Source organism: Sus scrofa, chromosome 1 (assembly GCF_000003025.6).
Source record: "Sus scrofa isolate TJ Tabasco breed Duroc chromosome 1, Sscrofa11.1, whole genome shotgun sequence".
Taxonomy (NCBI): Eukaryota; Metazoa; Chordata; class Mammalia; order Artiodactyla; family Suidae; genus Sus; species Sus scrofa.
The window spans coordinates 204,404,400-204,418,855 of NC_010443.5; the positions used below are offsets into that span (position 1 = coordinate 204,404,400).

At 37.2% G+C, this 14,456-nt stretch overlaps 1 protein-coding gene and 1 long non-coding RNA gene across 3 annotated transcripts in view; one reads left to right on the forward strand and one right to left on the reverse strand.

Moving 5' to 3' along the window:
• Positions 1-8,209, forward strand: part of LOC110256879 — a 28,647-nt gene extending 20,438 nt beyond the window's left edge. Inside the window, exon 2 of the long non-coding RNA XR_002338952.1 lies at positions 8,174-8,209. This is a non-coding gene — a long non-coding RNA (uncharacterized LOC110256879). The remainder of the gene's footprint in view (positions 1-8,173) is intronic.
• The window catches only part of ADAMTSL1 (ADAMTS like 1), a 1,007,583-nt gene that overhangs the window by 467,746 nt on the left and 525,381 nt on the right, over positions 1-14,456 (reverse strand). The window lies entirely within an intron of this gene.

Genomic DNA, 14,456 nt, shown 5'->3' on the forward strand with positions numbered 1-14,456 from the left:
ATTCTGGACATAATTTCTTTATCATATATGTGTTATGCAATTCCAAGGTTTTGACAATAGCCTATTTAAAACATGGGATGTGATAATCCATTTTTATCAAAATATACTGTATTGGCAAAGGTATATTAAGTTGACCAGATTTCCATTTTCCTAGATCTTTCCAAATATATCAAGTTAAACAGAGTGCTTCTAAGAGAAAGAGCAAAATGTACAATTATCATTTGATAAGTCTTAACAGAGAAGAAACAAAGAAATGTAAGTGGCTCTAATGATTGTATTACAAATCATATTTCTGGTCAAGCCATTAAAATTTTTTTCTTTTAAATTATATAATTCATAGTGAATATTCAGAGAAATGGAAAGATATCCCATGCTCCTGGATTGGAAGAATTAATATTGTTAAAATGACCACACTACCTAAAGCAATCTATAGATTTAATATGATCCTATCAAATTACCCATGACATTTTTCACAGAACTAGAACAATCAAAAAGTTTATATTGAACCATAAAGGACCCAAAGATGTCAAAGCAAACTTGAGGAAAAAATAAAACAAAACAGGAGGAATAACTGTCCCAGACTTCAGATAATATTGAAGAGCTACCATAATCAAAACAGTGTGTTATTAGTTCAAAAACAGACATATGGATCAATGGAATAGAATAGAGAGTCCAGAAATAAATCCAAACACCTATGGTCAAATAATCTTTGACAAAGAAGGCAAGAACATAAAATGGGAAAAAGTCTCTTCAGCAAGTGGTATGGAGAAAATTGGACAGCTGCATGTAAATCAATTAAATTAACACACCCTCACACCATGCACAAAAATAAACTCACAATGGCTTACAGACGTAAACATAAGACAAGACACCATCAACTCCTGGAAGAGAACATAGGCAAAACATTCTCTGACATCAACCATACAAACGTTTTCTTAGGTTAGCCTCCCAAGGCAATAGAAATAAAAACAAAAATAAACAAATGGGAGTTAGTCAAACTTACAAGCTTTTGCACAACAAAGGAAACTCTAAAGAAAAATGAAAAGAAAACCTATGGAATGGGAGAAAATAGTTGCAAACAATACAGCTGACAACAAGAGCTTAATCTCCTAAATATTACAAATACCTCCTGTAGCTCAATATATATATATATATATAAAAAACCCAATTGAAGAGTGGGCAGAAGACCTAAATAGACATTTCTCCAAAGAAGACACGCAGATGGCCAGTAGACACATGGACAGATGCTCAACATCACTGATTGTTAAGAGAAATGCAAATCAAAACCACACTGAGGTACCACCTCACACCAGTCAGAATGGACATCATTAATAAGTCTACAAATAACAAATGCTGGAGAGGGTGAGGAGAAAAGGGAACTCTCCTACCCTGTTGGTAGGATTGTAAATTGATACAACACTATGGAAAACAGTATGGAGGTTCCATTAAAAACTAAAAATAGAACTACCATATGATCCAGCAATCCCACTCCTGGGTATATATCTGGACAAAACTACAATTCAAAAATATACATGTAACCCCTATGTTCATAGTAGCACTATTCACAATAGCCAAGACATGGAAACAACCTAAATGTCCATTGACAGATGAATGGATTAAGAAGATGTGGTAGATACATACAATAGAATACTACCCAGCCATAAAAAGAATAAAATAATGGCATTTGCAGCAACATGGGTGCGACTAGAGATACCCATACTAAGTGAGCTAAGTCAGAAAGATAAAGACAAATACCATATCATATCACTTATATGTGGAGGCTAAAATATGCCACAAAGGAACCTATCTACAAAACAGCAACAGACCCACAGACATAAAGAGCCAACTTGTGGTTACCAAGGAGAAGGGAGAGGGAGGGGATGGACTGGGAGTTTGGAGTGTAGATGCAAACTATTACATTTAGAATGGATAAATAGTGAGGTCCTACTACATAGCACAGGGACTATATCCAACTTCCTGGAATGGACCATGGTGGAAAATAATATAAAAAAAAAGAATGTGTATATACATACACATATATGACTGAGTCACTTTGCTGTACAGCAGAAACTGGCCTAACATTGTAAATCAACTATACTTTAATAAAAATTTTTAAAAACAAAATAAATCATATAATTGAGCTGTTAGTTGATAAATTATTAAATATGAATTTTAATGGGTAGTTACTAGGTCATTTTTGGCATATAACTTAGAAGCAATTCAATGAATTTAGTTACATTATTACAAAATTTCTTCCCACAACCCCCATGTTAATTCCTTTTATGTATTCAATGTTCTTTTGCATTTACATGGATAAATGTGACCATTAGAAATAGGATTTGGGAGTTCCCATCGAGGCTCAGTGGTTAATGAATCCAACTAAGAACTCTGAGGTTGCGGGTTCGATCCCTGGCCTTGCTCAGTGGATTAAGGATCCGGTGTTGCTGTGAGCTGTGATATAGGTTGCAGATGCGGCTCGGATCCCGCGTTGCTGTGGCTCTGGCGTAGGCCAGTGGCTACAGCTCTGATTAGACCCCTAGCCTGGGAACGTCCATATGCCGCAGGAGCAGCCCAAGAAATGGCCAAAAGAGAGAAAAAAAAAGACATAGGATTTATGAGTAACTCTGTCTCATTCTGGCAATAGACAATGTTTATCCACTGATAAATGGACAACTTAGAAAAAAAGAAAACTCAGAAAAAAAAGAAAACCTCATATATTTTATTCACAGAAGTATTTTTAATTAAGCATATATATTCCTTATCAAAATTTGTATTATATGTGTTATTGAGTACTTATAAAATTGCAATAATATCATCATCCAGAAAAACTTTTTCAAACCTATAGATTCGTGAACAGAAAAATTTAACAAAAATCAATTTAATTTTATAAACATATTTCCTTTTTACATATTTTTTTCTTTTGTTGATGACCAAAATTTTGGTTCTTTTTTATTTTGTAGAAAGGGAAAAATTTTCAATCATAAAATATATTAAGATAAAATGAGTTCAAGGAGAAAAGACATTGAAATAAATGTCCAGTGTGTATTTGTAATGGCTCATTATGAGTCTTATTGGTACAGTATTAAGATTCCAGTAGAAACAGCAAGAATTGTCAATATTTATAATTCTCTACATATTTATCCTTTGCAACTATTTTAACTAATAATGACAAATTTTAAATATTAACTTAAAAATGTGCCTCTGGTAGATGATTTTTCTAAATTCTTTTAGGGCATTTGAAAGCAAAAATTTTGCAAGGTAGGTCATGACCTTTGTAATTCTTTTCCTTTCTTCCCTGGCAGTGGTGACATTTGGCCCTGGTCTCATTGTTCTAGTTTTTAAGCCTCTCACTTTGCAATTACAATAGCAATAATTTTCCCTGGACACCGAGTGGATGACTAGCTCATCCAATGTCTGTGTCCTTCCCACGTTGGCTGGCAGCAGACCCTTAGTGCTCAGTGCCAAGCTTCTTTCTCCAGGGCTCAGCCTTGACATTCTTCCTGTGCAGCTCAACAAAAGCATCGTGAAAGAACAAAACACCCAGGGTCACTCTTAACTGGGTATTCAGAGATTTATAAAAGGATTTATTATTGAGGCTTGAGGTTTTGTTTATTAATTGGTTTTTGTTCTCTCTTGTTTTCTGGTCAAACAAATACTTTGTGCAAGAGAGAGAGAGGGAGAGAGACGGGCGGGCGGAGGGAGGAGGGGAGAAGGAGGGGGAGAAAGGGTTTTGGGGGAGGACGTGAAGAAGAGAGAGAGAGAGGGGTGGGAGGAAGTAAAGAAGGGAGAGAGAGGGAGAAAAAGGGAAGGAGGGAGGAAGTGAAGAAGAGAGACAGAGCTTAAAAAAAACTCTTGTTTTGTTGGTGTCCTAAAGAGTGTTTTCCAAAATTTTCAAAGCTTGGGACAGAAACTTAGAACCAAACTGAATTGCTTATATCCCACAAATTCACAGTTATGTGTATGTAACACCTGCAATTTTTCAACACAAATTTGGGCACTTCTGCATTCAAAGAGCTCATGCCATCAGGCCCACAAGGGCCATGCCCCTAGAGAAAGGAAGCAAACTCACTTGGCAGAGAGGTAGGTCTGACTCTTAGAAAGAAAGAGTGAACTCTACTTCAAGAAAGAATGAACAGAAAGACATTCAGAGAACGTCAAGCAAAATGCTGCACAAGAACACATCTACTCCCATGTCCTGCAAACTCCCCAAGCACACACTTAAAATTCTAGGACATTTTGTCTTGTGTCAGGTGAAATGAACAGCCTGATTCCCCTACACTCAGGATAACGCCACTGCTTTTCTTTCTTTCATCAGCTCTCTTTCTTCCCCTTTCTTTTAAATACCCAATTGAGGGCTTCGTGCCATCCCCCTGGCCCTCCCTCCCCGTAGGTTTGGCACTCATTTTCCCCATTATTCCAATGAGTAATGACACCAAGGGCATGAAGCCAATCCTACCAGCTCTTTACACTTTCCTCTTTCTACAAAATAAAAAAGACCCAAACCAAACACAACGTGCTGCAACTTTCAGCTTCAGGGGTTGTGACTAATTTCTAAGCTCTCTGCGCTGTAGTAGAATTTGGCTGTCATACGTTGTCTGGCTTTTTCTCACAGAGCCCTTGAGCAAAATTTATTTACAGTGCACGTGGACTTTTATTACTACATAACACAGAAAATATTTGCTTCACTGTGAAGCCAACTGAATATTTATTTTGATTTTTGTTACTTGTGGTAAACAGAGTTCAAAACACTCTCTACTACCATTGTTCCAAACTCATCACAAACTATGTAAACAATCAGCATAGAGATTGTGCTGCCCAGATCTTGTGACTGCCTCACCTCCCTTTCCAACAAAAAGGAAAATCTTGCTTAATAAAAGAAGTTCAGGTCAACTTTAAATTTTGAAGCAACTTTGGCTCCTCAGGACTGTCATTTAGTCCATTCGGGGGGTTGCCTTTTATGGGAAATCATTTCACAATGGAGTCTTTTCAAGGTACTTTTAGAACTAAACCTTCTCTTTTGGATCAAGTCCAAGGGAGGCCTAATTCTGCTCTGGGACTTGCAGTATTGCCCCAAATGTCAAGTTCTATATTTTAGGTAATACATAGATACGAACATATGCTATAAGAAATATATGTGTGTACCCAGTTGCATTTTATCTGTATTTCAATATACTGTACTGGTTTTGCTGTTTCCATTTTGTTCTAGAACAAACCTGCCTGTGTACCTCAATTGGCAGACTTGAAATGGACCCATTTGACCATCTGTATGGTCTATTTCTTTTTTCTTTTCTTTTCTTCTTCTTTTTTCTTTCTTTCTTTTTTGTCTTTTTTTGTCTTTTTAGGACTGCACCTGCAGCATATGGAGGTTCCCAGGCTAGGGGCTGAATCAGAGCTGTGGCCACTGGCCTACACCACAGCCACAGCAATGACAGATCCGAGCCTCGTCTGCAACCAACACCAGATCCTTAGCCCACCGAGCAAGGCCAGGGATCGAACTCTCGTCCTCATGGCTACTAGTCAGATTCGTTTCCACTGAGCCACAAGGAGAAGTCTGGTCTATTTCTACACACTCACTTTGTAATAATCATGTCCGTGTTGTCTGTCTGCATTTGTCTCCTTGCTTTCTGTTTTTTTGTGATTAATACTTTTTGAAATTTGGTAGACTTTTGACTGATTTTAAATCCCACCTATAAATACTGTACCAGTTTATTTTTGCATTTTATTTATTTATTTATTTATTTATTTATTTATTTATTTTTAGGGCCACACCTGTGGCACGTGGAAGTTCCCAGGCTAGGGGTCAAATTGGAGCTGCAGCTGCAGGCCTACACCATAGCTTGCAGCAACTCCAGAAACTTAACCCACTGAGTGAGGACAGGGATAAAACCTGCATCCTCACGGAGACAGTGTCAGATTCTTAACCCACTGATCCACTATGGGAACTCTTATTTTTGCATTTTAAAGAAAGAAAAATAAATCCAGAGTAGCAGAATATTTTTAGTTCATATCATTAAATGTTTTGAGAAAATCATGAATGCCAGCACAAATCCAGGCTAATATTTATATCAACATTTCTCCCCCTGCACATACCTTTCCACTGATAATTTGGGAGTAAGATTTAGTTTCTGTCTTTGACTTAAGCCCATGTCTAGAGTTTCTGGAACTTCAACCCTAACAGATCACTTTGGAGTTGGCTTTTTCCTTTCCCTACTTTATAGGACATTCCTAAAAACTTCTGCTTTCCTGCTAATGGTACTCACACAATTGGGTTAATGTCAGCGTTGCACAATAGGAGAAAAAAATCTCGGGTTCTAAGATCAGATCTGGAATCAAACTCTGCCTCTATTATTTCCTGGACGTATGATCTTGAGCAACTTACTAATCTTCCTGCACCACAGTTTCTTTTATAAATAAGGAGAATAATACCCTAAGGAAAATATCATGAGGTAAATATCATAATATTTAAAAAGCACCCAATGCATCATTGTGTGTATAGTAAGCACTGGCTCCTCATTATTCTCAGTACATTGTCCTGATTATTCTAAGAGTAATTTTTTAAACGTAGTTTAAAAAAAAATGGACTTTCTACATACATGCAGAAAAGGCTAATAAAAGCTGTTTTATAAAAAAATGCAAAAAGTTTTCAAGATGTCTCTAAGCAAGCAGGTTTTCAAATACTTTCAGTATCTTGTATATGAGTCTTGATTAGTATTGTCTTCTTTGGTATCCATTTGTTAAATGCTTTGTTTAGAGTAAATCTCTGAAGTCTTCAGTTTCCCCATCAATAAAATAGAATGGCAACACTATGAAATATTAGAATAAAGCAAATACCAAAGATACTGTGAAATGCCTGTTTTGTAAATAATGGGATATTGAAGAACTATTTTCCATGTAGGTACTGTGATTAAAAGTTGCCTCACAAGGGCATCATTTTAATATTTCAGAATGTATTTTGTTTTGTGTTTTTTTTTTAGAGCCACATCCACAGCATATGGAGGTTCCCAGGCTAGAGGTCTAATCGGAGCAATAGCTACTGGCCTACACCACAGCCACAGCAACAGGGGATCCAAGCTACATCTGCGACCGTCACCACAGCTCATGGCAAGGCTGAATCCTTAACCACTAAGCAAGGCCAGGGATTGAAACTGTGTCCTCATGGATGCTAATCAGGTTCATTTCCTCTGAGCCACAACGGGAACTCCAATATTTCAGAATGTAGATGAACTATGAAGAGCTCATCTTATCAGTTCCAATATTCTTTTTTTTTTTTTTTTTTTTTTTTGCATATTGAATCACGGTCAAAAGTTTTTTGCTTAAGTGTTTTTCTCCTACGGATAAAATATATATCTGATGTTCAATAATAGTGACAGATTGGTGAGCTTTGGAACCAAACTTTTACTTTCAGGGACCACTGAGCCAGTGAAGAGATAACTCCAGTTATCACTGCCAGAATATCCCCATTAGGAACTTCATCTTGGGAGGGAATCATTCCCACCAAGGAAAACGCATACATACTTTGCTTTACTGAAGAAGAGCACAGTGGGCAAGAATTGAACTTTGGAATTTAATGACTGGGTTTGAATCCTGGATTCAGAACATTCTATCCAATCTTAGGCAAGTTACCTAAACTTTCTGAAGTTCAGTTTTCTTGCTTATAAAATGAAGCTAATCATAGTACCTACCATACTGGATTACTGTGAGAAAATTACATAAGGTATGTAAAAGATGTGGACAACTGCCTGGCACAAAGAAAGTGCTCAAATGTTAGTGGCTGCTGCTGTTAGACCCCTGATGAGATTCACAGTCATTTTATTTTAATTGGTAGAAGGCAAGACATTAAATATGGCATTTTTGCATGTGGATGAAAACTTTAAGGATGACTGCCCACTCTCACATCTGCATACCATCACTTAGCTTTCATTTCATTCACACTGCCATTATCACCTGCACCTGTTCTCCTTTTTCCAATTGTTTAAGGTAAAGCAAAGACAGAACTTTGAGGAGTGAACAGTCTTTCAACAGAGAAAAGGCATGCACAGCAGATATGCTGGGAATCTGCTGGAAGGCCAATCCTCGAAGCTTACTTTTTTAATCCTTTAAAGCTAAAAACTGAAATAGTGAAGACTGGTCGAATTTTACATATACATAATATGCATTTTTCTTTTGTTCACAGGTAATGCATGTGGGAGGAGCCTATATTTTGGAATCAGAAAGACCTGAGTTCAAATCTCATCTCCACCACTGAGCAGTTGCATGAACAAGTTCATTAGCCTCTTTGAGCTCTCATTTCCTACAAGGAATATTCCCTGTTGGCTCAACAGATCAACATGAGGATTAAATTAAGTGGCATTTACAAAGCACCCAGCATAGTACCTGACCCTTAGTGGGTTCTCAATAATTTCCCTTCTGCATTAACTCAAAACATGAAGACTCCAGGAATTCTCTAAAACCATGAGGTCATGCTCATGTATTCTTGCTCTCATGGTAAATCCTTGCAAGATTTCTTTTGTCTGTTTTATCCTTTAAATAAAATGGCTTCCAGATATACCCTTATAAGAACAATATTATTCTGTTAGTAGAAGGTATGCAATTGTTCATCTTACCTAAATTTGAAAATAATCTACATGTCATTAAAACACAAATGATCTCCCTCCCTTTCACAACCACTTACTTCTACTCCACAACTGATTAATGAAAAGAAGGTTTGGTACTTCATACTTCATTTCTGCTTGTGGCACATATAAATAATCTACTTAAGTGCATGCTGGCAATATTTAAAAATCTATATAAAGACCCTGCTGTATAGCACAGGGAACTATATCCAATCATGTGTGATGGAACTTGATGGCAGATAATATGAGAAAAAGATTGTGTATATATGTATAACTGGTTCACTTTGCTGTGCAGCAAAAATTGATAGAACATTGCAAATCAACTATAATAAAAAAATCTAGATAAAGAGAAAGTCCTAGCTTTCCTCCTCTAGGGTAGTAATTTTCCTCTCTGACTGTATGGAATCACAAGGCATGCAAAATGAATTCACAGTTTGGGCCATGAATAACAGCAGAGCTCTCCATACCCTTATTAAGAAACAAAGAATCAGTACCCATCTATGCTGAAAAAGAACTGCAAATTCACCAGACCTTTGATTCACCCCAAGCTGGGTTGTGAAGTCATTTTCTCTTCTATAATCTCCATCTACTTACAACTTTGAATGAGTTCTATACCTATAACCTCCATGGCTGACTAAGGGGCAAAAGATAAAACCCTGGAAAGGATATCTCACTGGCTTTGCCTTTCAATCTACTTCTAAGACGGTTCAGTTTTCCTTCACAGAGAATTCCTTAACATTTATCCAGGCACTGGTATTCATTATACACTAAAGGAGAAAGACAATAGTAATGTATCCTCAGCTAGATCATAAAAGGTTGTCAGCTCATCAGTGACTTCCTATGATGTCATCAGCAACAGGAAAGCTAGAACAGTTAAGCTCCAAAAAAACTGAAGATGAAATTACAACTTCAGGACTGACTCAGTTACGTGGCCGAGCGTGTACAGCAGAGCTGAATTTAATATATGTTTCCTTATCCCTATAAAACACATCAAAGGCCAGATTTTCAAAGCCCTGCATGGCTGGCCATTTGGAAAGAGGTTTATCCAGGCCCCAAAGCCTTCATTTTAAGCAGATGGCAGTGGCAACAGCAAGGTTTGAAACTGCAAGCACAGGCTTATAAAGATGTGGCTTAACACCAGTATTGACTCAGGAGGGTCTGGCATGGAGGGAGCCTGAACCACCATTCGGCTCTATAAAACTAGGTTCTGTGCTGACCTGCGGCAGGTAGCAGAAGGCTGGGTAGAAACCCAGCTCCTATTTGCTTTTCCTGGCTGGGCTCCCCCCTGGAGGACAGCACAGACCAAATAACTGGTTGGCCACGAGGTGGCACCCTCTTGTACTCCCAAGTTGATTTGTGATGGCAAAGCCACCTGTCAGGAGCTCCATCTTAATAAAAACTTTAAAGGGAAAAGAATAATGTGTCAGGTTCTCCTCCTTATCACAGCAGCTGGAGGTAAATTATTAAACCTGCTTTGGAACCCTGTGGTTAAGCTCCTCCTCTGGGGCTGTAAAAACAAATACTTAGCACATCTGAGAAATTTAATAAACATTAAAGAAAAAGGTAACTAAATTGAGGCCCCTAGTTTATTTGTATGTTTTTTTTTTCTTTTCTTTTTTGGGGGAGAGCAGAAAACGTACATCTAACCGAGCCACTATGGAGCCATTTGAACAGGCAGTGTCTCCTAAGTTTGAACTTTAATAACTCGCTCTCAAAATCTCCATAGAAGATATGAATTAAACCTTTAATAAGCACTTGGCAAACTTTCAGAGGGTGCATATTTTGTTTTCCCTCCCTCATATTTTCCTCAAACTTAGGACATATTACTACAGAAAGATTGCAGTTGAAGGTCTGCGATGTAGATAAAAATACCCATTTATTACACATCCTAAGCTATTTTGAGTTATAATATTCCTTTTAAAATTTAAAGCAAGCTCTTAGATATAAATGCTTCTTTTAGAATAAGACTCTACCCTATGCTTTCAGAAGATATTTTCAGTCTTGTCCATGAAGGGGGCTAAAGAAGTAGCCACTTTTAATACTCAAGGCCACAGTGAAAATCCAACAGCTATTTTTCTAGAGGCAAAACTTCACTCACAATTGGTGTGTATATATTAGCATAGTAGCCATTATTGCCCAACCATTCCAAAGAAGAATTTACTGGATTTAGTTTACTTGGCATCAACATTTATTATTGTTTTTGCCTTTTAAATATTTGCCTACCTGTGAAGCACCACAAACAGTTAAAAATTGAATTTAGAACCTTTTATTTAGGTAATATAGCTCAAAACTTTATATTCAACCATTTGGGGAAACTATATTTCAATGTTATCCCTCCCAGGGTGAGATCATTACATTTTAAGCCTCCTGGGACACACGTATGCAAAGGAATTTTTTTTGGGGGGGTCTTATTAGCATCTCCTATTATAGAAAAAAAAAACGAATTCCTTTTAAAAATTCAGCAGGTCTTTGAAGAGGCATCTTGCCATGTTTCATTTTCTGACATTACACACGAGGCCTTTTTATCTCTCTGTCATCAGTTCTTTTCCTTCCCATGCCAGTCCATGGTGAATTTCTAAGATTTTCTATCCCCAACAGAAGGAAAACCTTGGGTCTGAAATCCTGTCTTATTTTAAAACTGGTTAGAAGTAAGAGGTGTGGGGCAGCCTTGTGAGTAAGAACTAATATTTGCCAGCCCACACAAGTCTTGCTCTAGTCTGGATTTCCCCACAGAATAGATCAACTATTAGCAGAATGAATGGAATCAGCATTTTCTTTTTTTTAAAAAATAAAGACATAATTCACATATTACAAAACCCACTTTAAAAGCATACAAGTCCATAGTTTTGACTATGTTCCAAAGTTGTGCAACCATCACCACCATATAATTCCAGAACATTTCCATCACTCTCCCATATCCATGAGCAGTCACTCCCAATTCTCTCCTCCCCCTAGTCCCTGATGCTGATTAATCTACATTTTGTGTCCAAGGATGTGCCTATTCTGTACATTAACTATAAATTGAATCTACAATATGAATGGCTCCTTTCACTTTGCAAAATGCTTTCAGGGTTCATCCATGTGGTAGCATAATGAGGATGCTACATTCCTTTTTCTGGCCTGAATAATATTCCAACATTTTCTTTTCCAATTGCCCATGAAAAATTATTGCTCATCGTTGAAAAATTGCTAATTTGAGTCTTTGAACAGTTTTGAGGAGAATTAACACTACATGCTAAAACATTAAAAGCTTAATCAAACAGATTTTGAAGTCAAGAAGTTGCTGATATTCTGGTAAATAAAAGTAACCCAAAATTCCTTTTGATTTTCCCCTCTCCTGCTCTGACTTCTCAATAATGATCTTTGGAAGAAAATTTTTCCCTGGAAAAAAGTCCCCAAAATACAACAATCTCTTTAAGATGGTTTGTAAAACATTAAATTTGGGGTATTTTTTAGGAAAGGCTACTTATAAAGTAAGAAACACCTGACTTCGAATTGAAGAGATAGACATTTGAAATAATCTATGGTTTACTAAAATAAATTGTCATTTTTATTTATCCAAAAATTCAACCTAAAATATTTTTCAGCAATTAAGTCTGTTAGACTGATCACTGTATTGTAATTCTCAGCATGGTATTTGCCCCAGAGTAGTTGCTTGTTGAGCGAATGGATAGATAGATAGATAGATAGATAGATAGATAGATAGATAGACAGAAAGATAGATGATGAATGGATGGAATGGATGGATATTGATTCAGAAATCAAACCATATCCATTTTTTTGGCTTCACCCACAATATATGGAAGTTCTTGGGCCAGAGATCAAATCTGAGCAACAGCAGCAAGCCATGCTATAGCTGTGGCAACACAGGATCCTTAACCTACTGTGCCAGGCCAGGGATCAAACCTGTATCACCACAGAGACAATGGTGTATCCTTAACTAGCTATGCCACAGTGGGAACTCCTATATCCTTTTCTAACACTAAATAATCTCTAAAGTTACCCGCATGTTCATTGCAGCACTATTAACAATAGCCAAGACATGGAAACAACCCAAATGTCCATTGGATTAGGAAGTTGTGGTATATATACACAATGGAATACTACTTAGCCATAAAAAAGAACAAAATAATGCCATTTGCAGCAACATGGATGAAACTAGAAACTCTCATAGTGAGTGAAGTAAGTCAGAAAGAGAAAGACAAATACCATATGATGTCACTTATATCTGGAATCTAATATAAGGCACAAATGAACCTTTCCACAGAGGAGAAAATCATGGACTTGGGAGAATAGACTTGTGGTTGCCAAGGGGGAGGGGAAGGGAGTGGGATGGATTGGGATCTTGGGGTTAACTGATGCAAACTATTGCCTTTAGAAAGGATTAGCGATGAGGTTCTGCTGTATAGCACTGGGAACTATGTCTAGTCACTCATGATGGAGCATGATAATGTGAGAAAATAGAATTGTATATGTATGTGTAACTGGGTCACCCTGCTGTACAGTAGAAAAAAAAATTGTATTGGGGAAATAATTTAAAAAAATAAAATTAAATATAAAAAAACTAAAATTAAAAAAATTCAAAAAAATCTTTAAAGTTGATGTGGAATATATCTATTATAGTTTAAACATTTATGTAAAGTAATGCTACACATAAAATATGAAGCTAAAGGGTATACAGAGAAAATATACCAGTGCTAACTCTTGTATGCCTTCTGAAGTAAGGACTTGATTATCAGACAGATACATAAATTATATATGGTCACTATGCATATACTGTTTTACAATTAAAAAGAGTAACGTGTACTTATGTGCGTTCTTTGATGAGAGAGGGAAACGCAGCCTAACGTTTTGCAAATGTAGTGCCAGATGCTGGGAATATGGAAAGTGCTGAGCGGTGGGTATACAGAAAGAATAAAATATTTTCTTTGCCCCTCTAATAATTTACCCTCCTTGGGAGAGGAAAGTCTGCTGTTCCTCCACTGCAGAATCATTTATATGCAATTGGTAGAGGAACAATGTCCGAATCATAAGGAGTTTGGCTGCCTGGTACACCATTTCCCCACCCCTTGCTGTACATGGGGGCACCCCTGCCCTGGCGAGGTGTGGAGGGCTGCAGTGCTGTGCCCCGAGCCACTTGCTCCATCATTTGCTTCTCAGCTCTCATGCCACATGCTCTGATGGGATGCGTTTGTTGCAGGTCCTCCCATTGTGGTGTATTTTTTTCTTTCCTCCATTACTTAGCAGTCTCAACCCCTCCTGTTCTCCTCTTCCATTAAGCTACTCTTACTTTCTGTTTTAGTGGTAAAGTCCTATATTTCTAGTGGTATTTGTTAGGAATCTAACACACCCTTTAAAGGGTGCTAGTGTTTTTACAGGTTTGTTATTGTTTTTGTGGGTGTTCTACTCCCAAAGTTTCCTGAGTGTGAATCGCCTGCCCTGATCTAATTTTCTTATAAATCCTGCTAGTTTTAATGCATGTTTCCCAGGATCTCAAGACTTTTCAGAAATGCCTACCACACAATAATAGAACTGCCTGGATATGTGAAAGCATAATGTCAAGTATAATAGGCTGCATGTGAATATAGTAAGAAAATTCTAAGCATGATCTGTAGTGGTTAGCTAGCCAATGCTATCAGGAAGATATATCAGGATTTGGGAGAAGACTGAACCTTGAATATAAATAGCAAGTTACTGGATGGTATGAAGCAGTATAGTGAAATAAGAGCCTAGGTTCAAACCACACTGAGGGTCAAAGAGTTGACCACTTTCTTATTATATAACTTTGGGTACACAGATCATCCTCTACATCTCCATTTCATTATCTATCAAATGACAGTTCTG